Source organism: Papilio xuthus, unplaced genomic scaffold (assembly GCF_000836235.2).
Source record: "Papilio xuthus unplaced genomic scaffold, Pxut_1.1 DF826159.1, whole genome shotgun sequence".
Lineage (NCBI taxonomy): Eukaryota > Metazoa > Arthropoda > Insecta > Lepidoptera > Papilionidae > Papilio > Papilio xuthus.
In genome coordinates this window covers 3,047,583-3,057,584 of record NW_013532490.1, presented here as the reverse complement: position 1 = coordinate 3,057,584, position 10,002 = coordinate 3,047,583, and the positions used below count along the sequence as shown (strand labels likewise).

General features: G+C 31.8%; 1 protein-coding gene and 1 non-coding gene across 2 annotated transcripts in view; one reads left to right on the top strand and one right to left on the bottom strand.

The window, feature by feature from the left end:
• siz (Brefeldin-resistant Arf-GEF family protein schizo) overlaps positions 1–5,963 on the bottom strand; it is a 108,209-nt gene extending 102,246 nt beyond the window's left edge. The window contains exon 1 of the mRNA XM_013319214.1: positions 5,719–5,963. The gene's annotated coding sequence lies outside the window, so the exon portion shown is untranslated. The remainder of the gene's footprint in view (positions 1–5,718) is intronic.
• Positions 5,964–7,866: 1,903 nt separating this feature from the next.
• TRNAN-GUU (transfer RNA asparagine (anticodon GUU)) lies at positions 7,867–7,940 on the top strand. Its single transcript has one exon. It is a non-coding gene; the product is annotated as a tRNA-Asn (tRNA).
• Positions 7,941–10,002: the final 2,062 nt, after the last annotated feature.

The following is a 10,002-nucleotide window of genomic DNA, read 5'->3' as shown; positions in this document are numbered from 1 at the left end:
TTTTTTTTTTTTTTTTAAAAAAGACAAATTAATAAATGTCATTCTTAAAGAATTCTTTTAAAAATAGGACTAAACAATGACACAAATATGTTCATAATGCTATTAATTATGACAAAATAATTAAATATTCAATTATTAGTATTCAATTATTCGAGATTACCACAGTTTACAATTACCTATTGTAGTCTTTACAATCTTCATATTTAAGAGATAAGTTCATAACAAATAATAGTCAGATACTTAACCATAAAAACTTAAGTTTTTCAACTTAAATATGTGTCAACCCCGTTATAGTATTAGTTAAATAAATGAAAACCAAACAAGAAATACAGTGATTTTTTCGTATTTCGTGCAATCTTCATGTTACTCTAATTCACGTAAAACGTATGTACCGCTAGAACGGAATCCTCGGTGAATGGTAATTGTGGACATTCACACACTTTATTTAAACGGTAGCTATCGCCCGCGACTCCGTCCACTCATAAGATAAGAAAGTTATTTAGTAACCTATGTGTTCTTCCCGATTTTGTGCCATCTATGCCAAATTTTATCGAGTTACACAACCATTGTGGAGAAACTTTCTAACAAACATCGACCCATCTAAACTTTCGTATTTTTAATAATAGTAAGATTACATGCAGATTATTTTATAGTAACAATATTGTAGATTTTAACTATAAATTAAAATAACCAAAATTAAACGTTATAATATCCAACAAACGTAAAATAACAATGCATATTAGAATAAACATAAGAGAACATATACTGGTATCATTTTAGCATAGTTCTTAGCTATCTAACGGTGCGTTTTTCATTGTCACAGTTTTCAACTAAAAATACAAACAAACCGATTTCCTTTTTACTGTAGTATAGATAGTACCATACAAAGGTTAATGACCGTTAAAATTGTAAATGCCCTTTTGCATTAGTTCAAAAGGTAGCCGTTTAACATAAACGTATTAGTATTAACTTATCCCAAGTTTACCTTTGGAAATACATTTACGCTGTGCAATAAACCCCATAAAGGCTTTTATAATTACGAAGAGTGTGTGGAAATCCTTGTACAATATTTTGGAGTACTTAATCTTTCGAGGGATAAGATGCTGGTATACGTTCATAACTGAATAAAAATACTTTTATATTGTAAAATATAAAAGTCCGGAAAAATATTACGATTGTAGATTAGCAAAAAGTATATATTATAATAATTGCATTTGTTTAGTGTTTTCGGGTAACTTAAGCGTGTGTTTCCATTGGCGAAACGCCGATATCGTACGTTATTTTATCATATTTTTTTTCAAAGCGAATAAGAGAGATAATTTTTACAAGTGTAACGGCAGTGGATATCTTCGGTGAAAATTTAAGAACGAGTGCACTTCACTTATCAAAAATAATTCAATGATCGATGATAACAATATCTTATCAATGACAGAAGAGCTATCATGAAAAATTCAATTGCAATGTTTTCTATTTTGCATATTTAAATAAATTAGTGATAAATCTCTACATAAAATTGGGGTCTCTTGTTATATTTGTTTGTTTTTTAAGCGTGGAATTTAAAATACAGAATTAATTGTCCTTTTATATTGTTCCTTGCCTCTAAAGCGACATGATAATGCATAAATTAAGGTGCATAAAAAGAATATGACAAATGTAAACAGTGTGACCTAAATCAAGGAAAGACAAAAGATTGCGTGAAAATTGACATGATTATGAAAAGACGACAACAGAAATGACGGAAGATACATTGATCTGGAGGACGAAAATTTGGTACATCAACACTACTCAAGTACAATAAGGACAGGGTCCATTTTGTGGGAGAAAAACGGCTATGTCAATCTATAGATTTAGGAAAGACACGTATTTTTGTGGGCCTAGCACGACAATTGTCATAATTAGTATAAGATTTTTGTTGTACTTTAATATTTAGCCCGATACACAAAGTTTGATACAAATTTCGTCAATGACAATACGATGACGACTATCACAAAGACTCATGCTAGGTCCACTGATCCTATTTCTAATGTATTATGTACATTGACTACGCAATATGTAGACATTATAAAAGTAAAGAGCGACCGTGATTAAACGTATATATGTTTACCACATCTAGCAAACGAAAGTGTTAATAGAAAACGCAACCACAAAACTAAAAGCTATTGAAAAATTTCCAAGTCACGATGTGTGCGGGTAAACGCAATGTCTCTTTGTTTCTTCGAAGAGAGTGCACAAAGCAGTTCAGTCGCGTGGTGACGTTACAAAGCTCATACTGGTTTCTCCTTTTTCGATATTAAAGCTACTAAGGAACACATCGACATTACATTGTTAGTCTGTACACAGTACATGGAAAATACAGACTCCACTTGTAATCTTCTGTATCGTGATGATGATTTTTTTATCACATGATAAAAAAAACAACACCAGGAGAAAAATACACCAGGAGATGGCACCAGTATGTGCCAAGTCTTCGGTTCATCTCGAAATGTTCGCGTAAATACGTATTAGTTTTCAACGAAGACATCTTGATGTTGACATTATAACCTCATTTGTAACTTTTAATTGGATATAAACATTAGCATAAATCCATGACTTGGCCCTATACAACTTCTTCATATCATACTTAGATATCTATCGTAATAAGAAAACATGTTTTAATTTGATTAAACTCTGGTCGTTTAATCTGTTCCCATTGTACGGGGCCGAGGCACGATGGCGTGAAAGAGTGACGTCACACGTGAGTCAGCTGCGCGCAGATGTGAGCGTGGCATTGTTTGTACGTTTTAACGACGAGACCGTCCGCATGTGTGGCGTGGCCCTACGCGTCAAAGAAAACGAAACGGGCATTGCTCCGAGCGGGAATCACTAGTAAATCCAGTGGCGCCTTTTAAGGGTCACTTAGTGTGGACATCGCTATGTCTACTCGATTTGATATAGTTGAAAGAGCACATTGAAAACATTTTAAAGTAGATTCGTCTGCTCTTCCTGTTTATAAAATAGAGACTAACTACAGCAGTCGTTAAGTGGTCTTCCAATCCCAAAGTGTACATTTAGTATAAGTAACCTAACCGGAGGGACTACCTTAGCGCTAAATTAACTACTCTGGGTGGGATAGTCCGCAGCAAAAAGAACAGAAAAGACTCGGCACTCAACTGTTTATTTTCTATCAAGAGTATATAACTTTATTGCACATAGAATAAAGATAATCCTTAGAAGACAATAGCTAGACCGACTACCAGGCTACCATAAATATCGTGAAGTGTAAGCGATTGAAAGCGAAAGTCACAATTGAGCTATTTTTGGCGAACTAGCCTTATAAGGTAACCACGTCGTAATCCTCTTCCGTTCTTTGGACTACTTAACTGTATTGTTGCTTCCACCAACACGCAAAAGATTACAATACAATGGCAATATTTTATTAATAAAATACAATTAAATGATATAACTATGAATAAAACAGTCACAAAAATTATGAATATTGTTCGTAAAACTCGCAGATAATTTCGCGAATACTTCTTTTCTTCTAGTACTTATTAGATTCAAGACTCTGAATTCTCTCTTTCCATTTTTTATTACAATTCACGACATTTTTATTTACGTGATTAGTAGAAAATCTATTGCTTTGCAATTATCATATTTTACCATATACGGATTAATGGAGAGAAACAAATTCATGAGGCATACATTAATATGGTTTTTACGATAATTTGTTTGCAACAACTGTTGAGATCACGCGAGATAATAAACTACAGTCTACGAGTTAGGTGTGGCCTTGTCACCTGTTTGACCGGAACTTTAATACAAAAAAATCTGTTACATTGCAATTTTTAGATAGTTTTTCTATACTAAAAGTAAAATAAGGAAAAAAGTCGTGCAAAAAAGGAAAAACAGCGAACAAGCGAATAACACTGCTATAACTACATTCAAAAACATATAAAATAAGCGAATAACACTTAATACTGATGTCGCATAATTCTTTTGTTGATAAACGTAATATTATATTACTTTTTATTCGTAAACTATTTTCGTAACCACGGTTAAGTGGTTAGTTATCTATATCAATGTAAGTAATAAATGTTTATATCTTCGTGCTCTATTTATCAATTAAATTGAAGTTTTTGTAATCAAACCACACCTGTTACTTTGTTATGCACCTTTTGTAAATTGAATCAAACATGTTAACCTGTTTCAATTAAATTTGATTCTTTATTTAATGCAATTATTTAAAACTTAGCGGCCAGTAACTTGGTGTGCATGAATAAAAAAAAACTAGCCTATGCACTATTCTAGACTAACAAGATCTTGATAAAGACAAATTTCAGGAACATGGTTACAACAACAAAGATCCATTCCTCCAAACCTTCACTTTTGTAATATTAGTATGAAGTGGTTCTCAGCCTACATGTTCCATGCGGGTTGGCTGCACACATATCTTTGAATTTCATAGCAGATAATTGCTTCCATCACAATGATTTCCTTCTTGCAAGAATGTCAGATAAATGTCTGAATTTGTAAATTTAAAATTAAATATAACAGAGAACCCTCCATAAGGAGAAGAACTGGATGATGATGCCGACTTGAATTCAAAATAAACAATATTTGTGGATAATTGTAAGGCCCTTATAAGGTATCTTATATTGCCTTATTTACTGCTTAATACTTTAATTGTTAAACACTTTAAAATATAAAATTACTTGGACATAAATTTATTTTAGTTATGTAAAGAAAAATAATAATAATTATTCATCCAACCTTCTCAATGCTTTCTCTAAAGTTGTAAACAAAATAGTCACACATACAACAGTTTAGTTGTTAAACCTATGAAACACATGTCCCTATTGAAAACACAAACAAAGATTGTTGAATTAGTCTGACTATTTACAAACTGTTTAACAAGTTAATAGTCCCCTTCTGACCATTTAAATGACTAAAAAAATGCTTATAAACTAAAACTAAAAATAAGGATTAAGCTTAAATACTTCCTTCCTTCTTAACGCTGTATACAGAGTCAGCAAAACAGATTAAGATAAAATAATGAAATTATTTCAGAAGTTTGTATGTATGTATTTCCTTTTTATTATAATTTAAATATTTCACTATTTTTTCACTAAATAGTTTTTTTTTGTTCCAATCAAATAACTACGGTAAAAATTCATTATTAGCAGAGAAATAGTAAATACAAGTATTATTATTAAATCAAATGGCATCCTTTATATCACATTTATTTTTTTTACTTATAAAATTACATAATTAAGTAACAAATATATCACTAAAAGTTAATTCTATAGCAATACTTGAATATATGATGATTTAAACTTGATTTTATAAAATACAAACCCAATAAGAATTTCAAAATATTAAAAGTAACGCTCAATATGGCGTTTTCTTCTTACCAAAATTAATGGTATCAAGACGCTTTTTTTTTAAATGACTAACAACTAAAATTAAAAGTTTGGATATAAATGTTCAAAATATAAACATTGACAGCTACTCAGTTTAACTTGCAATCAACTTTTGTAATTGAATTTTATAATGTAAGGGTTTGAATCAGTGAAAACTCGAACTTATAAAAAGCCATAAATTCACGGTCAAGCGGAAAACATTTTTTAAAACAAATTTGTTGATTTGTTAGTACTTTATTTCTCACTTAGATTAATTTTTAAGCTATTGTGATGATAACAATTTAATATAAAAGGGGATAAATATCGATCATACACTCACCACAACAAGACAGCCGGCGAACTTGAAATAACCGCACCGATTCCCGATTTTTGACCACGTTTCTCACAATGTTGTTCACTTGAATACACTAAAAAGCACTTCACTAAAGTAAAACTAGATAATCATAGAAATAATCAATTTTTTAAGTCACGAAACGAACAAAATACACAATGTTTTCACGGAGAACAAACGGTCGCAATTCACACGAACATCCACTTTCGGTGGCAGAAATTTACTGTCAGACTGATTCGGCCAACGAGCGTTGCCTGTATTGACTTCGACGATTCGAGTTTACGTTCGTTATAGCCTTACTAAGTTGTAAATCCCTTTATAAACTTTGCTGGCTTATAGTCGCCATAACATTCTATTTTAGTAGGGTTATGTAAAAACGTTGATTCCGCCACCTAGTGATAGCGATTGTTACTATCATGAAATTATTTCCTCCCATAGAGCGACATCTGTTTTGAGTCGATAAACCTATTTGTAAAACAGCGCCATTGCTCCTTTGATTTCTTTCTTGAGATTACGTTTTAAAATACGAGGCCTAGATGTCGTATTGTTTATAAAAACTTTCTTAAAAAAGGAGTCATGAATTTTCATCATGAAAATCTTAAATCTAGTACATCCATAAATAAATTATATTACGTGCAATGATTAACTTTGTAAAGCTATAAAATTGAAGCGGAAGCATAATTAAAGAGACATGATTATGACTAGACTGGTAAATGGCAAGCATTCAACAAATAGAAATCTAAACTATGTCTCAGCTATGTAGCTTCATAGGCATCAGTTGTCAAACTAATGTTAGTTTGACAACTGATGCCTATGAAGTATCGAATTAATTTTGTATGTGGACTTATGATGTACTTAATAGACAGTTGACATAGTGTCGGAGAAGGCACAGGATAGGTGACTTTGGCGATCTCCTGTGTCGGAGCCCAAGACCCACTTTGCAAACTGCGCCAGCGGAGTATAGTAATATCACAATTTTTGGTTTCATGTTTTATTTCTTTATGTAGTTATGAAGTATAAAGTAGGAATAGAAAGAAAGATTTTTTTTCGTATTGTAATTAAAAAACAGTAATTACGAAATTTTCGATTGTAAGTTCTATTTGAACAACCATAGAAAATAAAAACAAAATCTTAATCGACTTTACTCAACCCATATCTAGTGAATTGTCATACTAAACTATCTTAAATAGACACACTATAACTTAAATTGATGACTTGCAGATCAGTCCCTCTTCGCATATGTAAAGCAGATCAGTGAACCGGCTCGCAGCTAAGCTCAATACCTGCAGTTATGATTTGCATTTCGAGTTGCGAACTGTGGGTCGCCAGGAAGCTCGCGGCTCGACGACTCATAATGTTAAAGGACATCGCGATGAGCCGTGAGCTGCCAATTTAGTTGCGGATCTGCAACTCAACGGTTCGAGAACGGTTTCAGCGGTTCAAAAGTTAAGATATGTTACTAATACTGACTTACTCTTCCCTCTAAATGACATGATTCTGTTTTGTGTGTTTGTACGACTTTAAAAGAATATAAACCATTGTATTAATAAAATTGACACGTTTGAAATGAACACTATGCTATTTACGATATCAGAAGATACGATGCTAATAGATCTTAAAACAAAGTCCTTCCATAGACAAAGTTCCCATACATTGAGAACAAGAGATTTGTTTTATTTCCTTTTTGTGGTCGTAAACTTTCCAACAAGAAATGAATGAAAAAAGGCGTCTCTAAAACTCCAAATGAACGGTTTCGGTAACTTCCGCCCGAGGTGACCGCTGGCGACGAGGGTATTAGGGTGCAAAGATACGGACAGAGAAATACATCGCGAGGCTCAGTTAAATAAATTAATTGTCTAGAATTTACTTTTCGTATTTTAATAACCATTTCCCGATCTAACAAATTAGAAATAAGTAATAACATTATCTTAAAAATGTCTCATCAAGAATGAAACTTGTTTTAATTACTTAATAATTTCCTCTGAACAACATAACTGATGCATGTGGCTCAAAGGGGTAGGCAGAGACAAATTTCTCCCAGTATTTGTATAAGTAACAATCGAACTTAATACATGCAAGTTAATCAAGCAATAATAAGCTGAGAACACTATCCACTAAGCTATTAGGGTTATAAGTGCCTCCGTGGCGCAATTGGCTAGCGCGTTCGGCTGTTAACCGAAAGGTTGGTGGTTCGAGCCCACCCGGGGGCGATATTTTTTGTCTAAACGACCTAGGACCAAGGATAATTTCACAATATTCGATAGGAAATTGTTACGCCCTTGTACTTATAGAAAACCACCAAATGATTTAAATAAGCGCAATCTAATTTAAGAGTAAAATATATTAAGTTAAAGAAAATAATTAGTTGTAATATGGAGCTTCGACTCCACGCCATTCTATAAAGTCGGCGTGAAGAATGTTATTAAGTGGGTGAACTGAAAAAACAAAAATATCTCTATCTATCCACCTCGGACGTGATAATTAGAGATATACGGTCTCGAGACAGCGTCACGGACAGGCCGGCTAATATTTATATCTTAAGATCGACCGTCCGTTTTAGTGGAGTAATTTAGTAGTCGGAGACCTTTATTGTCCTGATGTTTGCGTTAAAATCGAATTCCTTCATTTTACGATTCTTTGGTTTATTTGCTCTTTGATTATTAAGAAGAAAAATAATGATATGTCTTATACTTTAAGATTGTTATAAATATAATATACACCAAAATAAAAAATAACTGTAAAGAATTTGAAAAGTCAACGTGTCAAGTCCAGAGTAATCAATTTGTTTTTAAAAGAAACTTAAAAATACCAAACATTCTTACTTCTTATAAATTGTTTTAAAAATTACAATATTTTTCTATTTAGATTTGAATTATTATTAATAGACTAAAAATAAAACATAAAATAAAGTCTGTCAACATAATACATAAAACAATGAAGTGAAAAATCAGAACGGACTACGTCATCGAAGTCGCCATTACAGTGTGAATTTTGATATATAGTATGGACGCTATATTTCAAGTACTGATTCGTCTTATTATCATGAAATTATAAAAAAAAAATATCAAGTGTTTAGTGTGTTAAAATTGCATATAAAACTAAATCAAAATGGAACATAGATTCATAACGAGCCGGGAGTTCTGTTGAGCTGAATTAATGTAAGTAAATAAAAATTTTAAAGTGGAATAATCTATTTAAAACTTTACTAATTTCAAGTTTGTTAAAAGTTATTTTTAAGTAAGTTTCATACTAAAAATACGCATCAAATCGTTATTATCGATACCTTCTTACTTATTACAATTAACTTGATTATTAACATCTTTGAAGATGTTTCATAAAATTCTGTTTTATAATACGTCTATCAAATAAGGACTGTAACATACTGTAATATACGTAACATAAATTAATGAATACGATACATTTGAAAATAGATAAGCCGCTGGTTAATATCCATAAATATTTGAATTTATTAGCATTTAAAATATAACCTGACAATTAATACTCCTGTCGGAGTATTCAGAAGCTGGAAACATAATATTCGTTGTAACAGAAACGTACATAGTGAAAGTACATTGTCCAATACATAGTTTGTTCATGCACTTATCCTGTAAAATATTTATAAAAATTTCTGTTTAAAACATATGTTTTAAACGAGGATTTTGGTCTTAGAAAACGTGTGCTCATGTCATTAATTTTGAACTACCTACATATATGTTAAAACATAACTGATGAGATTTTTTGCAAAATATCTTTTATATACCTCAAAACGTATTGATAAAGACGCGGTAAATAAATTCTGTGTAATAATTAATTACACTTCGATTGTTTTTTTAAGTTTTTTTTTTAACACATGAAACAAATGATGATAAAATGTAATATTCAATAAATTGTGACGCGTGTCGGTACACACTATTGTATGAAATATTACAAATAGCCTTTAAACTTGATAACGTCATGACTAATCGGCGCGGGAATCGGCAGAATTAATGAAAAAAACACAATATACACAGCCGCGGTGTCGGATGCCTCTGTAGGGTTTCCAATAAAGCCTATTTCAATTTATTAGCTTGCTTTTAATGTAACGACGCGTAGAAAAGTTGTTACAAAAACATTTCAAGATATTAATAATTATTTATTATTTTATTATTAACTAGCTGTCGCCCGCAACTCCGTCTGCGCGGGAATAACAAAAAATATAAATAGTAGCCTATGTGTTCCAGACTATGTTCTATATGTGCGCCAAATTTCATCGAGATCCGTTCAGCTGTTCTG